A 13178-nucleotide genomic window follows, 5' to 3' on the forward strand; every position below is an offset into this window, starting at 1 on the left:
TTGAAAAAATTACTATTTTCTTTCTTTTTTTGGTTTCTTACTTGACAGGTTGTCAAATTATTTTTGGAAGGTTAGCTTTCTTTCTTTCTTTCTTTCTTTCTTTCTTTCTTTCTTTCTTTCTTTCATTCAATCATTCGTTCATTTAGGTTGTTGTGTTCATGTCCTTTTATGTACCATATGGTGAATCCAAATATAAATGTGAGATACTAATCCCTATTTTACTGCTTTTTAATCTTATTCACAAAGAGTCACCGTGGCTGCAGGATTTCAGTCCAACCAATCAGGAGCTGCACCTGATTCCACTTGTTTAATCAGCTCATCTTGGGCTCCAATCAACTATCAAGTGCAAGTCTGATTTGGCTGGAATGAAAGTCCACATTGGCCTTTTACAGAGAACGATGAAGACCCCTGCCTTATTTATACTGAACCTGCATATCTTTTCTGTCTGAATCTGGCAACATGCGTAAAAGTTCATGTAAGTTTAAAACTTTTTATAAAGACTAGTGCAAACCTGACTATAAGGTTTATTTGTGCTTTTTCACCATCCAATTCCACATTTAGTACCCATTTCCTGTTATAATAACCTTCACTCCTCTAGATCTTTTTCAGAAGCAAGGGTGTTCATAAAGTTTAAGTTTCGAATTCAAGTTTATTTCTATAGCTCTTTATACAAAGCAGCTTTACAGAACTTGGGAATTAAAGTGAATGATGTGTGTTTATCCCTGAGGAGCAGCCTGGGGCGAATATGGCAAGAAAAAACTCCCTTAGATGAATAAGGAAGAAATCTTGGGAGGAACCAGACTCAAAAGGGGAACCCTCCTCATTTGGGTGATATCAAGGGTGTGATTATAAATCTTAAAACAATACAGAACACTGGAGAGTAAAAATTAACATGATTACCAAAATGTGTGTGATGAGTAATGTCCTTTTTACAGTCAGTTAAGTTTGTGAAACCAGGAGCTACTAAGCAACTCATAAATTATCTCAAGTAAAGTTAGGTACTGATGTAGGTGAGTTGAGGAAGCCTAAAATGCCGTCAGAGTTTATACCTGGACACACCAAACCATATAATGTATATCTTCATCAAACTGACTTTATTCACAGGGTCATTGTCATGCTGGAACAGGTTTGGGTCTCCTACGAATCAGAATTAAAGAGACTAATGGTGCTAACCAGTGCTTTTCTGACCACGTACATTATCACATCTGTGATTTCATCATGAACAGCAAGTTAAAACAAAGAGCCATGACATAGGTTTGAAATACGGTCGTCCGAGGTGTTTTGAGTGTCCCGTGCACTTCAAGAGAGTTCGAACAGGTTGATGACGAGAGATCAGGAGGATCTTCGATGAGCACAACCCCTCAAAATGTCGAAACCATTCGACTGCTTGTGCATGATGATCGTCAAAGAACAATCCATTTGATCTCATCTCTAGCTCAAAGCTCGCCATTTTGACACCACTGCGAAGATCCAGCGTGAATCGCAGAAGGTGCTTGACATGATTCAAAAAGAATACATTCCAGAGGTGAAAGGAATGCTGGAAGTGCCGCATTGCTGTGCAAATGGAAACTATTTTAAAAGTAATTGTGAGTAAACGTTGATTAATAAAGTACTTTCTTTTAAACAGAGCAAGTCTCGAAACTTTTTGGTACCACCTCGCAGTTTGGGTGAAGGAAAAAATTTACGCCTTCACATCCAAAAAATAATATACAATGGAATGCCTCTAACTGTGTGATAACAGGTTATAAAAGAACCAAATATGAATGGAAAATTCAGGTATCCCAACACTGATGGGTTTTCTACAGTGTATTTTGACACATTTTAGCTCATTAGATAATTTTCGAGAATCCTAGTCATGGTCCTGGGAATCCTATGAATGTTGCCCATTTGCTGGAATTACACATTTTGCATTAGAGTGCACCAAAAAAAATGCACATAATCATATCCTTAATCACATCTAGGAACAATTTATCATAGCAAACCCACCTCCTGACTTTTTCAAGGTGATGAAAAGTGTGAGAATCCAAAGAAATCTTATATGGGGCGGAAACGTATATAGATAAACAAAATGCCACAAAGGCAATAACGCAACCTTGAGGAGTATGCAATGTGAGGTTACAGGAAATTCAAATTCATGCAAATTTTTTAATGACTTTATCTGCAGACAATGGGCAATATACATTTTTTACTAATTTCTTCCAACTAAGGCATTGGACTTTGGATCAAAAGGTTGTGAGTTAAATTCCCACCCACACCATGCTGTCACTCCTAGGTCACTGAGCAAGACCCTTAACCCCATAGCTGCTGAGTTGTAGGAATGAGAGAAATGTAAGTCGCTTTGGATAAGGGCATCTACCAAATGGCATAAAAGTAAATGTATTAACATGAAATAAAAAAAAAAAGTTTATACAGGCAGGACTCAATCCTCAGGAATGAACAATGTCATCAGCAAGACATCGCAAAGATGAAGAGTATAAACGACTAGACAAAAAGTAAGCGGAACATGAAAGATGTACACTATAGGAAAACAATCCCTTGATCAGACGCATGAATAAAAAAATTAAGTTGAACAACAAAAAAAGTTAAAATGTCTTGTATAAACCAATTTCCCAAATCACACCATTACAGCCAGTGGTGTAAATCAGTGGTCCCCAACCCCCGGGCACCGGTCCGTGGGTCAATCGGTACCGGGCAGCACAGAAATAATACATAACTTACATTATTTCAGTTTTATTTATAATCCGATACTGAGCGATGTTTTATTTTGGAAAATTACTGGATTCTCTCTGCCACATCTGTCTATGACTCACTCTTAATGCATGTCATGATGCCTCGGTCACATGTCTTACCTCCATCCTCTACCTTCTTAAAGGGGCTTCTCTGGCCGCTAACACATAATACATTACCGCTAAACTGAAACCCCCAAGCGAGCAAAATGCACAAAAAACAACACAGTGGATTCACGTTTATTTTTAGATATAGAAAATACCGGTTTTATGCCGGTCGTATCATTTTATTTGGTTGTATTTATCCACCACACCTTAAAGGACGGTCCGTGAAAATATTGTCTGACATTAAACCGGTCTGTGGCGCAAAAAAGGTTGGGGATCGCTGGTGTAAAATATTTGAGCAACTGTGTTTTGTAACTGTAATAAAGTCATTTTTTTTTGCTACTTTCTAGTTTTACTAAGTATCATAGATTATATGCAACTTTCACTCTGTACTCAACTACATTTATAATTTAATAGCTGTACTTTTTGCTCCACTGTATTTTAATTGACAAGCCTCTGTAGACGATTTCAATAAGGCTCAACACTCCCCTACCCACATCTGCTGCATGTGAGTGACTTTTTAGCTCCACTTGCCTAATTTTCAGTCCAAAAAGAGCTCGAATAAATTCCAAAAACTTTGAGAACCAGCTTTTGTTGAAGTCAAATAAAAATATCGTCCCTTTCTGAGACTGAGAGTTGCTTCAATTTACAGTCAGCACTAAATATATGGTTTTACTTTATAGATAATGATTTGCTTTCATTTTATTTGTCCTTTGAATACTAATAACAGTACTTCTACATTGTGACATGCTACTGTAATTATATTTGATAATTGAAGACCCCTTTTGAAAGATTGTTCTACTACCTTGTTTTATTGGGCCGATGTGTTGAAGAGGTTGTTGTGTTGATGGTTAATGCGGTGTTCAGGTGTACAATTTGATTTGTATTTTAAGAAATTAAATCTCAAATCAACTATTTTGGTCTTTTCACTGACATTTGTTTAGGTGTGGAGGATTAGTGCATCTTTGAGTCTACATTTAATGAGTAAAATACTCAAGTACTGTTCAAATCAGATGCTCAGATGCATAAACTCCCACCTGGACAAACCGTCGAGTACTGTGAGGGTCATGTTCTTTGACTTCTCCGGTTCTTTTGACACCATCAGGATGGGACTTCTGGGTGAGAAGCTCACAGTGATGCAGGTTGATGCCCCCCTTGTGTCATGGATAGTAGACCATCTGACTGGAGGACCTCGGTATGTTCGTTAATCTGCAATTTTGGGGCCTCACAGGGAACAGTGCTCTTTCCCTCTCTCTTCACTGTCAGCGCCACAGACTTCCACAAAGAGTCTTGCGATCTTTAAAAGCTCCCAGATGACTCTGCAGTAGTGGGATGAATTAGTGATGGTGATGAAAAAGGGCGCAGGACAGTAGTGGAGAATCTTGTCAGATGGTGTGAGGACAACGTTCTACAGCTTAATTTGGCCGAGACAAAGAAGATGGTTGTGGACCTAAAAAGAGGAAAGCACCTGTGACTCCTGTCTTCATTCCATCATGTTGATGTGTAGAGGGTGGAGGATTACAAATACCTGGGAGGTTTACATAGACAATAAACTAGAAAAGACCAAGTACCCTGAGTAACACTACAGAAAGATAAAGAGCCACCTCTATTTTTTGAGGAGGCTGTGGTCCTTCACCATCTGGCTGATGCTCTCCTCTATGCTGTGGTATGCTGGGGAAGCAGGCTGAGAGTCGCAGACACTAAAAGACTCAACAAAACCGATCCGCAAAGCCACCATGTTCGGGAGGAGCTGGACTCTCTGATGATAGTGTCTGAAAGGAGGACGCTGTCCAAAGTACGTTCTATCATGGATAACTCCACCCACCCACTACATAAAACTATGGTCAGTCTAATGAGTGGGTTCAGTGACAGACTCCACAACCATGATGCACCACAGGAGATAATTTCTACTTCTGGTCATCAAACTATACATCTCCCTTCCTCTGAGTGCTAAACAGCTGCTTCATGATATAGATAATATACGATAGAGATAATATAGATATACTGTAGATTTTACTTCATGTGTATATTTAGTGAAATTTCTTTTATTTCAAGTTAATCTTTACTTTAATTTTACTGTGATCAACAGCAACCCAGCAATTTCTCAAGAGGATCAATAAAGTAGTCTGATTCTGAGATACTTGAAGACTTTCTCTCAAGTTATATTGAAATTAGTGACTTTAAACCTGTAATGGAGTAACGTATCAATACTTGGCAATAACTTGGCAATAACGCCATTTTCAAATCTGTCTGAAACATGCATGAACGATCCTCCACCACACTCCCTTAAAATCCTGTTCCTTAGCAACTGTTCTTTGGCTTTAAATATTTGCGTCGTGATCTCAGATGCAAAACGGTGCTCGAGGACGACGTGCACCTTCAACTAAAAAGATGGAAATTTGTTTTTTTTTTTCTTTTATCTGTCACTCGCTGTGGATTTGATGCGTTCTTTATATTGCTTGTTGACAAGCTTTGGATTCACCTTTGTTGTATTTTGAGTGTGTGTGTTTGCGAGCGCTAAGCCTTTCCGTAGAGACAGAAGATGAAAACAAGCAGGATCAGCGCACGTGGCTCTACATTCTCTTCAATATGCGCCGGAGCCCGCGTAGATCGTCTGTAAAAACTCGAATGAATAATTGATGCGCTGTGTTGCCACAAAGCACTTTCTTTCAGCTAATTGGATTTAAAGACAGAGCAGGATAAAATATTATTATGCAGTGTGTGTGTGTGTGTGTGTGTGTGTGTGTGTGCGCGCGCAGTGAAATGGTCTGAATGCTAGACTAATAGCATCCTCCCTTTCACCTATCTCATTAATTTGCCCTGCCCTGTTTAGTTCACAAAGGTGGAGATGAGAATCTAAACACCCCGTCTGCATCATCTTCGTTTCCTTTAAACGCCGGCCATGTTTTACGTCCAATTGACATACGGCTAATCAAGGCCTGATTCTCTGTCCGTGCATTTACGTTGGCTCTTTGCATGACCCTTGGGAGTAATTTGTGCTCGAAACAGCAGGGCATCAGAGCATTTAGCTGTAATGTCTGGGAATTAAGTTTGTAAAGAAAGAAATAACAGCCCCGAAACGGTCTGGGACTACATCACTTCCTGCAGTCTGAAACCTCAGGCCATGGGAATGTGAGACTAACAAAGAGAAACAAGAGAAGGAGAATGGAGCAGATGCCAGAACCTGGAGTCTTGGCCAAACGTTTGACAGGCACCGTATGTGACAAACTTTGAATTCGAGTTAAACACTGAAAAAATCTGAGTAGATTATACAATGATCTGAGTGGAGTCATGTGATTTCTTATTCTGTTAGTGAGGAAAAATTGATGGCAAATCATTGATGATTAATGAAACATGATGAATATGGTTACAGTAATCAAAATGTATTCTTTTCCCATAACGTTCTGCTCTACGTTCGTCTTTGTTCATTAGTCTTATTATTGCCAGAGTAGGAGTGTATGAAGGTGGAACAAACTGGAGTCTTGAGAGTTACTGGAAGCGCCAAGAGGAAGACAAAGAAGAATGGGAATATGGTAGAAAAAAAATAAATTAAAAAACATCACGGTCTCCACACTCTGTGGAGCGGCATGCAATCTGAACACAGTCAGGCAGTGAAAGTTTGAGGGAGAAAAAATCCCAATAGGCAGGAGATAAGAATTTGCTGTCAAGCTCTGGGCCAAGTTGATTTCCAAAAAAATATATATATAAATTCACGATGATGGAGGAGACTACATCTGTTGCCGTGTGAGGGGAAAAAAAAGCATGAAACAAGGGAATTTTAAGTCTCAGAGCATCGCAGTCATACATTTTCGTCTTCCCAATGCATCTAAAACTTGTGTAGGAATATGGCAAAAATAAAAATCTCTACTCAAACTCTTCCATACTATATCCATCATATATCAAATCACAGACCTCTGATAATTCTTCAGAATAATGTTTTTCTAAATGTATTTAGTTTTAAAAGGAATCCTGATCGTTATGGAATTTAAGTCTTCGAGCATCACAAGTACAAGTTTTCTTCATTACAATGCATATGAATATACCAAAAAAAACCTCCAGTTGTTCTCTTCCATACTCTATCCATCATATACTGTCACATATATCACCTCAAAGATCTCTGATAATTCTTCAGAATAATGTATTTTTTTCAAACCTCTTAGCCCTCGGCTGGACGCCCACACCACTGATAGCCCATTGTTTGCAGGAGTTAATGTTTAACAATAGATTATATGGAAAGGGGCAAAAGTAATCATGACAAGCTATACATCATTTTAAAGGTCTAAGCCTAGAGCTTTGACATTAATTCACTGTTTTTCAATAGAAAGCTTATAAGAAAAGTAATTGCTGGATTTGTGCAAGCAGTACACACCCAATACAAGTATAAATCCCGGTGCATTTCGAAAGGTAACTGTCCACAGAATAACATGCCAGGGAACACTTTTATTCCAAAGAAACAATAATGTTGTAATTTAGATTTGTTTACATTTCAACCTACAGTAACTTTGCTGTTTGTGATGACGCACTGCAGTGCACAGCCCATCATTAACCCTGAATATTTCCAGTCACTAGTATTATGGACACAACATGATTGGTGGAAAATATAGCACGATTCCAACTATATATAGGAGGAGTATATTCCTCGCATGGCGCAAGTTATTTTGTTTAAATATATTCGGACACTAAGTGGTCAAAGGGTGCAGTATGTATCTGGGATGTTTACACCAACTCAAGCTACCACATTCTCGCCCAAATTCGTGAAACTCAAGAAGGAAAGAGGACAAAGAAACCAAGGATCCCCTAAAAAAGTTTTACTCTCCAGATGAAGTTTTGTTGGATTGCTTGCAGCAGTGAAGACGAAGACACTCTTGAGGAGAGTGATACCAACAATGATCTTCTTGTGGCTAGAAAATCCAAGTCTATTTTATACCGGTGAGAGGCAATATATTTTCCTTTACGGTGATACATATACGATTTGCTTATTTGTGTTTATAAGGAAAATGCTTAGGAAAATGCTAAACAGAAGAAACAAAATCAAACAAAATTTCTATATTATTTAACAGATTTGTTCCTGTTTGGGTAATAACCCAAATATAGACCTCTTTTCCTCTCTCTCATAATTACCATTTGTTTGACTGGCCATCAGTGTGCATGCTTCATGTCTGCTCACCAGAGTGAATGTTGATTGCATAGCCAGGCAAAAAAATAATAAACTACAAAAGTATGTATTGGACATATAAAGCTAATGTTTGTTTTCTTTGTCTTGAATTCTCTGATGAGGAGTGAGTTCCATGTGCAAGAAAACACCCGGAAAAGCGGCTCAAGCGTTCAGACTTCACCTGCTTCACCTCCACCAGTAAGAGGGGGAGGAAAAAAGAGCCAGAAAAAGCAAATCAGCACCATTATTTACGACCACACATGACGAGAGGTGGAATGACGCAACTGACGAGGATGTTACACCCCAGCCAGCGGTCTTCAGACCCTTCCAGACACCAGGCCCACAGCTGATTGTTACAGCATCATACACTGTGCTGCAGTTATTCAAGTTGTTCTTTTCAACAGCAGTGATGCAGACACTTTTGAAGAACACGAATGCATATAAAGCCAAGCAGCACAAACGGCCAACAACCATGGAAGGACTTCACTATGAAAGACCTTCATGGGACTTGTGAAGTTTTGTTTTAGGATTTAGTATAAAACACCTTCAGGATTGCCAAGGCAAGGAAGTTCTATGCCACTATTAGTGACCCTGAAGTGAACATGGAAAACATCAAGAGAAGAGAAACACCTGTCTATGATCGCCTCTGTAAGATCAAGCTCATGTATCAGCAGCCGAGAGAAGCTTATAAAAACACGTTTCATCACTAAAAGAATGTTGTAGCAAAATCCGGAATTAGCTTAAAGGGCAGGAACAATGGGTTCTTACCCGCCACAGAAGGCAGTCGAAATTTCTTGAAACGGACGCAAGTTTAATGACAAAAAGAAATCACAAATCCATTAAGTTCTTGTATCCTATGATATTATACTTGTCAAATCCTAAACTTGTGTTTCCTCAAACGTTCAAACATCTCTTCCTTGTTTTTTAAGTGCGTAGCAGTTACAGAAACAGAACAGAAATTACACATCAGAAAACAAAGGAAATATTTATATTATATATATATATATATATATATATATATATATATATATATAAAACATCAAAATTGTCTCATATAAAGTTACAATAATTATACTTTAAGTTGATACATGCAAATCCACTGCAGGCAAAAGGATATAATATACAAATTATTCACATATTTAATTGGCGCTTACACAGAACATTGCCATTGACGAGACGATGGTGGCAACAAACGCTAGAAGCGGCCTGAAGCAATATATGAAAGGCAAGCTGACAAAGTGGACATACAAGCTGTTTGTGCTATCGGACTCATACTGTGCATACACATGGGGCTTCTTCGTGTATGAGGGCAAATCACCAGATGCACAAACACACTGCAATGGACTGAGCTATGACTCATGAAACTTGTTGAAGTAAAGATGTTGAGAAAGAGCTACAAACAGTTCATGGACAATTTGTACACAAGTCCAGCACTGTTCAGAGATCTACTGGAAAAGAACATCTGGGATTGTGGGACTGGTCGGGTGAACAGGGTTGGATACCCTAAAAACACAATCGATAAGCTTTAAAAAAAAAAACAGCTCTTGCAGTGGTAAGTGTACATTGATTGTATAGTTTATTACACCCTTCGCCACATTTGGTTATACGACTGCTTTTCCCCAAACAGGGGGAGGGAAAAAGGATCACACAGTCTAGAGAAAATGTTTACAGGACTCTTATTTTTCATGAGATCATATTTAAATTTGACATATAAGGTCCTTAGACATGTGGCTTTCATATTATTAGTTTTATGGATTGCTACAGGACTGATTTTCATGAAGTTGTTATATGAAATAAAAATCTTTTTATGCGGTATACATTGTTTTCCAAGGAAATTTAGCATCTATAAAATGTGATGTTTTTGAGGATTATCTCCTATATGGATGGTGGATAGTAAAGCCCAGAGTATCTTCTTTCCACAGATACCTAAACTATGAATGTAGACCAAACTATTCAGCAAATGCCACTTTTATATTTGGGAAGAATATAATATATAAGAATATTATATAATTCGGAGAATGTGCCTCGGACGGGTAAAGGGTGAAAAGAACTACACAAAGTCTCGGAAAAATGTTTACAGGACTCTCGTTTTTCATGGTATCTTAATCAAACTTCTTACACATGTGCCTTTCAAGCTATTTGTTTTATAAGTATTTTTTTGGATTGCTCCAAGACTGATTTCATGGATTTGTTTGTGAAATAAAAAGAGGTTTAGTGCGGTATACATTTTTTCAAAGACACTTTAGCGTCTATAGATTATCATTTTGAGCATTGCGAACTATGAATGATGTGCAGTTGTTAAAGATTTAAAAAAATCATAGTCACATTTACTTTCCAAAACATAGAAAACACGTATACGAACATACAAATCAAAACAGTATTGTGCTCTTTAAACAGAGAGATTTTTGTTTTGAATCTATCGATCTCTTCCATACTATGTCCATCACGTTGAAAATGAAGCAAAGTTTTGACGTCATTCGCGTATGCAACCTGATTCTCTCAGAACGCTGGTATCGGCGCGCAAACATGTTGATGTGTAAATGCAGGTGGTGGTACACAGGATATGAGTGCGCGAGATGATGCGAAATGATACGCCGCAGAACAAGTAGCAATTCACAGGAAAATGAGTAAACACTTTCGGCTGCCGGAAGCGCCGCGAACGAACAACATGACACGAAGCAGGATTATCATAGATAATGGGATGAAGAGGCATGTACGATGGCAGTTTAAGGGGAGGGAAGAAAAAAAAGAAGAGAAGAACTGATGTTGGGAATAAGTAAACAAGCAAGTAAGCTGCGATCCTGATCCACATTCTCTATAAATATATATATAATTTATTTTTTTTTAAACCCCGAAACAACAGCTGGTACAGACTGATACAGATGGCATTTTCTTGGTAATAGTGCGAAAGTATTTACTGCGAGTGAAGTAAAACGTCTCTGGTGGCTGGAATAAATTGGGTTTCATTTAACACTTCTAGTCTGCTGGCATGGAATGTGTCATTTTACCGCACTCTAATCATGGAGTTTCTAAAAACGAATGGTTGGCATATGCAGACTAAACGATGGCCATGTCAGCAGGGAGGCATCCAAGCCCGGGTATTGAAAATGAAAAAGAGATGCATTCGGGATTGAGTTACAGTAAGTGAACACACCAAGGGTATAACACAGACATTGCGCACATCAGACATATAAAGTCTGTGAGGTCTAAATATGCGGGCACGATTCATAAGTTGGATTCGGCGCAAAGGATGGAGCTGGGGAAAAGGCTCGGTTACACGCTATTTTATTTTAATTAATCAGTGTTTATTTAGCAAAAGCGAAGAAAAACATTCAGTCCGTTACCCACTGTCTTGACAATCTCACGTCGCCACATGAATTTGGTTTCCTGTTTGTGATTAGCCGCTGTACTGCGCGTTTTGGTCTTGATGCTAAACCCAACACTTACATATACGAAAATCTAGGAACCTTAAAGTCCCTTTGCATCATCTTAATGCTGCATCTAAAACTCTTTAAACACATGCAGAACCCAACTCTGAATACAAGGAACTGTATTGTACAGGCTGCAGACACTTTTGGCATATTTGGAAACTTGCTGTAAATATAAGCAGCAACCAGGTTGTATTTTCTGAAGAGCTCTTAATAAGCTAAATAACTCACTATACACAATATAGACAAAATGTTATGGACACCTGACCGTATGATTCATACGATTTCTAAACATCCTATTCCAGACTTTCCTCTATATTAATCTCCACTCTCCTGGGGAGATGTTTTACTGGATTTTGGAGTATAATGAAGATTTTTGTTTATCCAGCCATAAGAAGTTTAGTAAAGTCAGGTAGTAATGTAGGTTAGGAAACCTGGGGTACAGTCAGCATTCCAATTTATTCCAAAGGTGTTAAATTGGTGTCTATTGAGCTCAGAAGAAGAGCCAATCAAGATCTTCATGAAATTGAATGCTACATCATTCAAAACACATCTTATACAACTGTATGTTTTAAACTTAAAACTTTAAACCAAATATGGCTGCACTTTTGGGTTATATATAGTGTATTTTGGCACATTTTATCTCATTTTATGGAATCTTGTTCATGGTCATGGCAAATCCTGGAAAAATTGTGAATTGTGCCCATTTGCTGGAAATACACCATGTCAGATCCTACAAATTGTGTGCCTTCAACTTGTGTGGTAACAGTTTGGGGAAGAAGCACATACAGCATCCCAATACTTTGTCCATCAAGTGTAGCTACTGACACAGTAAATCTGCTGATAAAAGACATGGACATTTTTAGCAACTTGTTCTGAGCAATATCACCATAATTTCATGTGAACAATCAAAAAACGTTTGCAATGTTTTGTCCAGCTTGTCACATATAAGCAAAGGGCATTTGAAATTAAGTGGAAACTGTCAGGAAAATAATTTAATCGCTGTCCTAATAAGTTGTTTCTGGAAGCATTGCCTTTTAGATCAGATTTGATTATACATCACGAGTCAACGCAATTAGGAGAGTTTACTGCTGAGGTCAGGGTGATTCAAACGAGTCACATAATCATGAAAATTAAAGGAAAAAAATGGAACTCGATTAGAGTTTATTGAGTTAAGAGCCACTGATGGCTGACTAATTGACCGGCCTTTTACAAAGGCAAGAGAGGCCATTTAGCCAGGTTCAGAGTAAACACCTGAAAGAAAAAAAAAAATTAATTTGCTCAACATAATAATGCAAATAACAGAACATGTGTTCATTTGCAGGTGAAACCCAAAACTGCATCATATATACAATACGTAAGGAAACAATTCTGTGTTGGATTTTACTTGACTGACAAAACAGACATCTTTAAATTCTCTTTTCAAATACTAATACAAGTTGTATCAAAATAAGTTTATAATGGTGTTTCTACATACAGAATAAAAAAGAAATAAAAAATCCATTAGAATGCACATTGAAATGCTTCTGGCATGTACCGTTGCATTCTTAATTGATAAATTCACTGAGAAATCACTAAAAAACAAACATTCTTGAGTCAGAATCAGAGGTGGACAAGTTAGACCTTCATTAGCAAAGTAAACCGAGTGAGAAAACATGAGTAAAAGACCTGTGCAATTCCCCGTTTCATGTTTCAGTTACTTGGTAAAGTTAATATAATGTAAAATATGGTGAACTACCTATTAAGTTGAGTACAGGAAGAAAT

General features: G+C 37.9%; 1 long non-coding RNA gene across 1 annotated transcript; it reads left to right on the plus strand.

Annotated features, from left to right (window-relative positions):
• The first annotated feature begins 354 nt into the window (after positions 1 to 354).
• LOC124389223 lies at positions 355 to 1628 on the plus strand. The gene is made up of 2 exons (XR_006926532.1): positions 355 to 475; positions 1105 to 1628. It is a non-coding gene; the product is annotated as an uncharacterized LOC124389223 (long non-coding RNA).
• Positions 1629 to 13178: the final 11550 nt, after the last annotated feature.

This window comes from Silurus meridionalis, chromosome 7 (genome assembly GCF_014805685.1).
Source record: "Silurus meridionalis isolate SWU-2019-XX chromosome 7, ASM1480568v1, whole genome shotgun sequence".
In the NCBI taxonomy this organism is placed as follows: Eukaryota; Metazoa; Chordata; class Actinopteri; order Siluriformes; family Siluridae; genus Silurus; species Silurus meridionalis.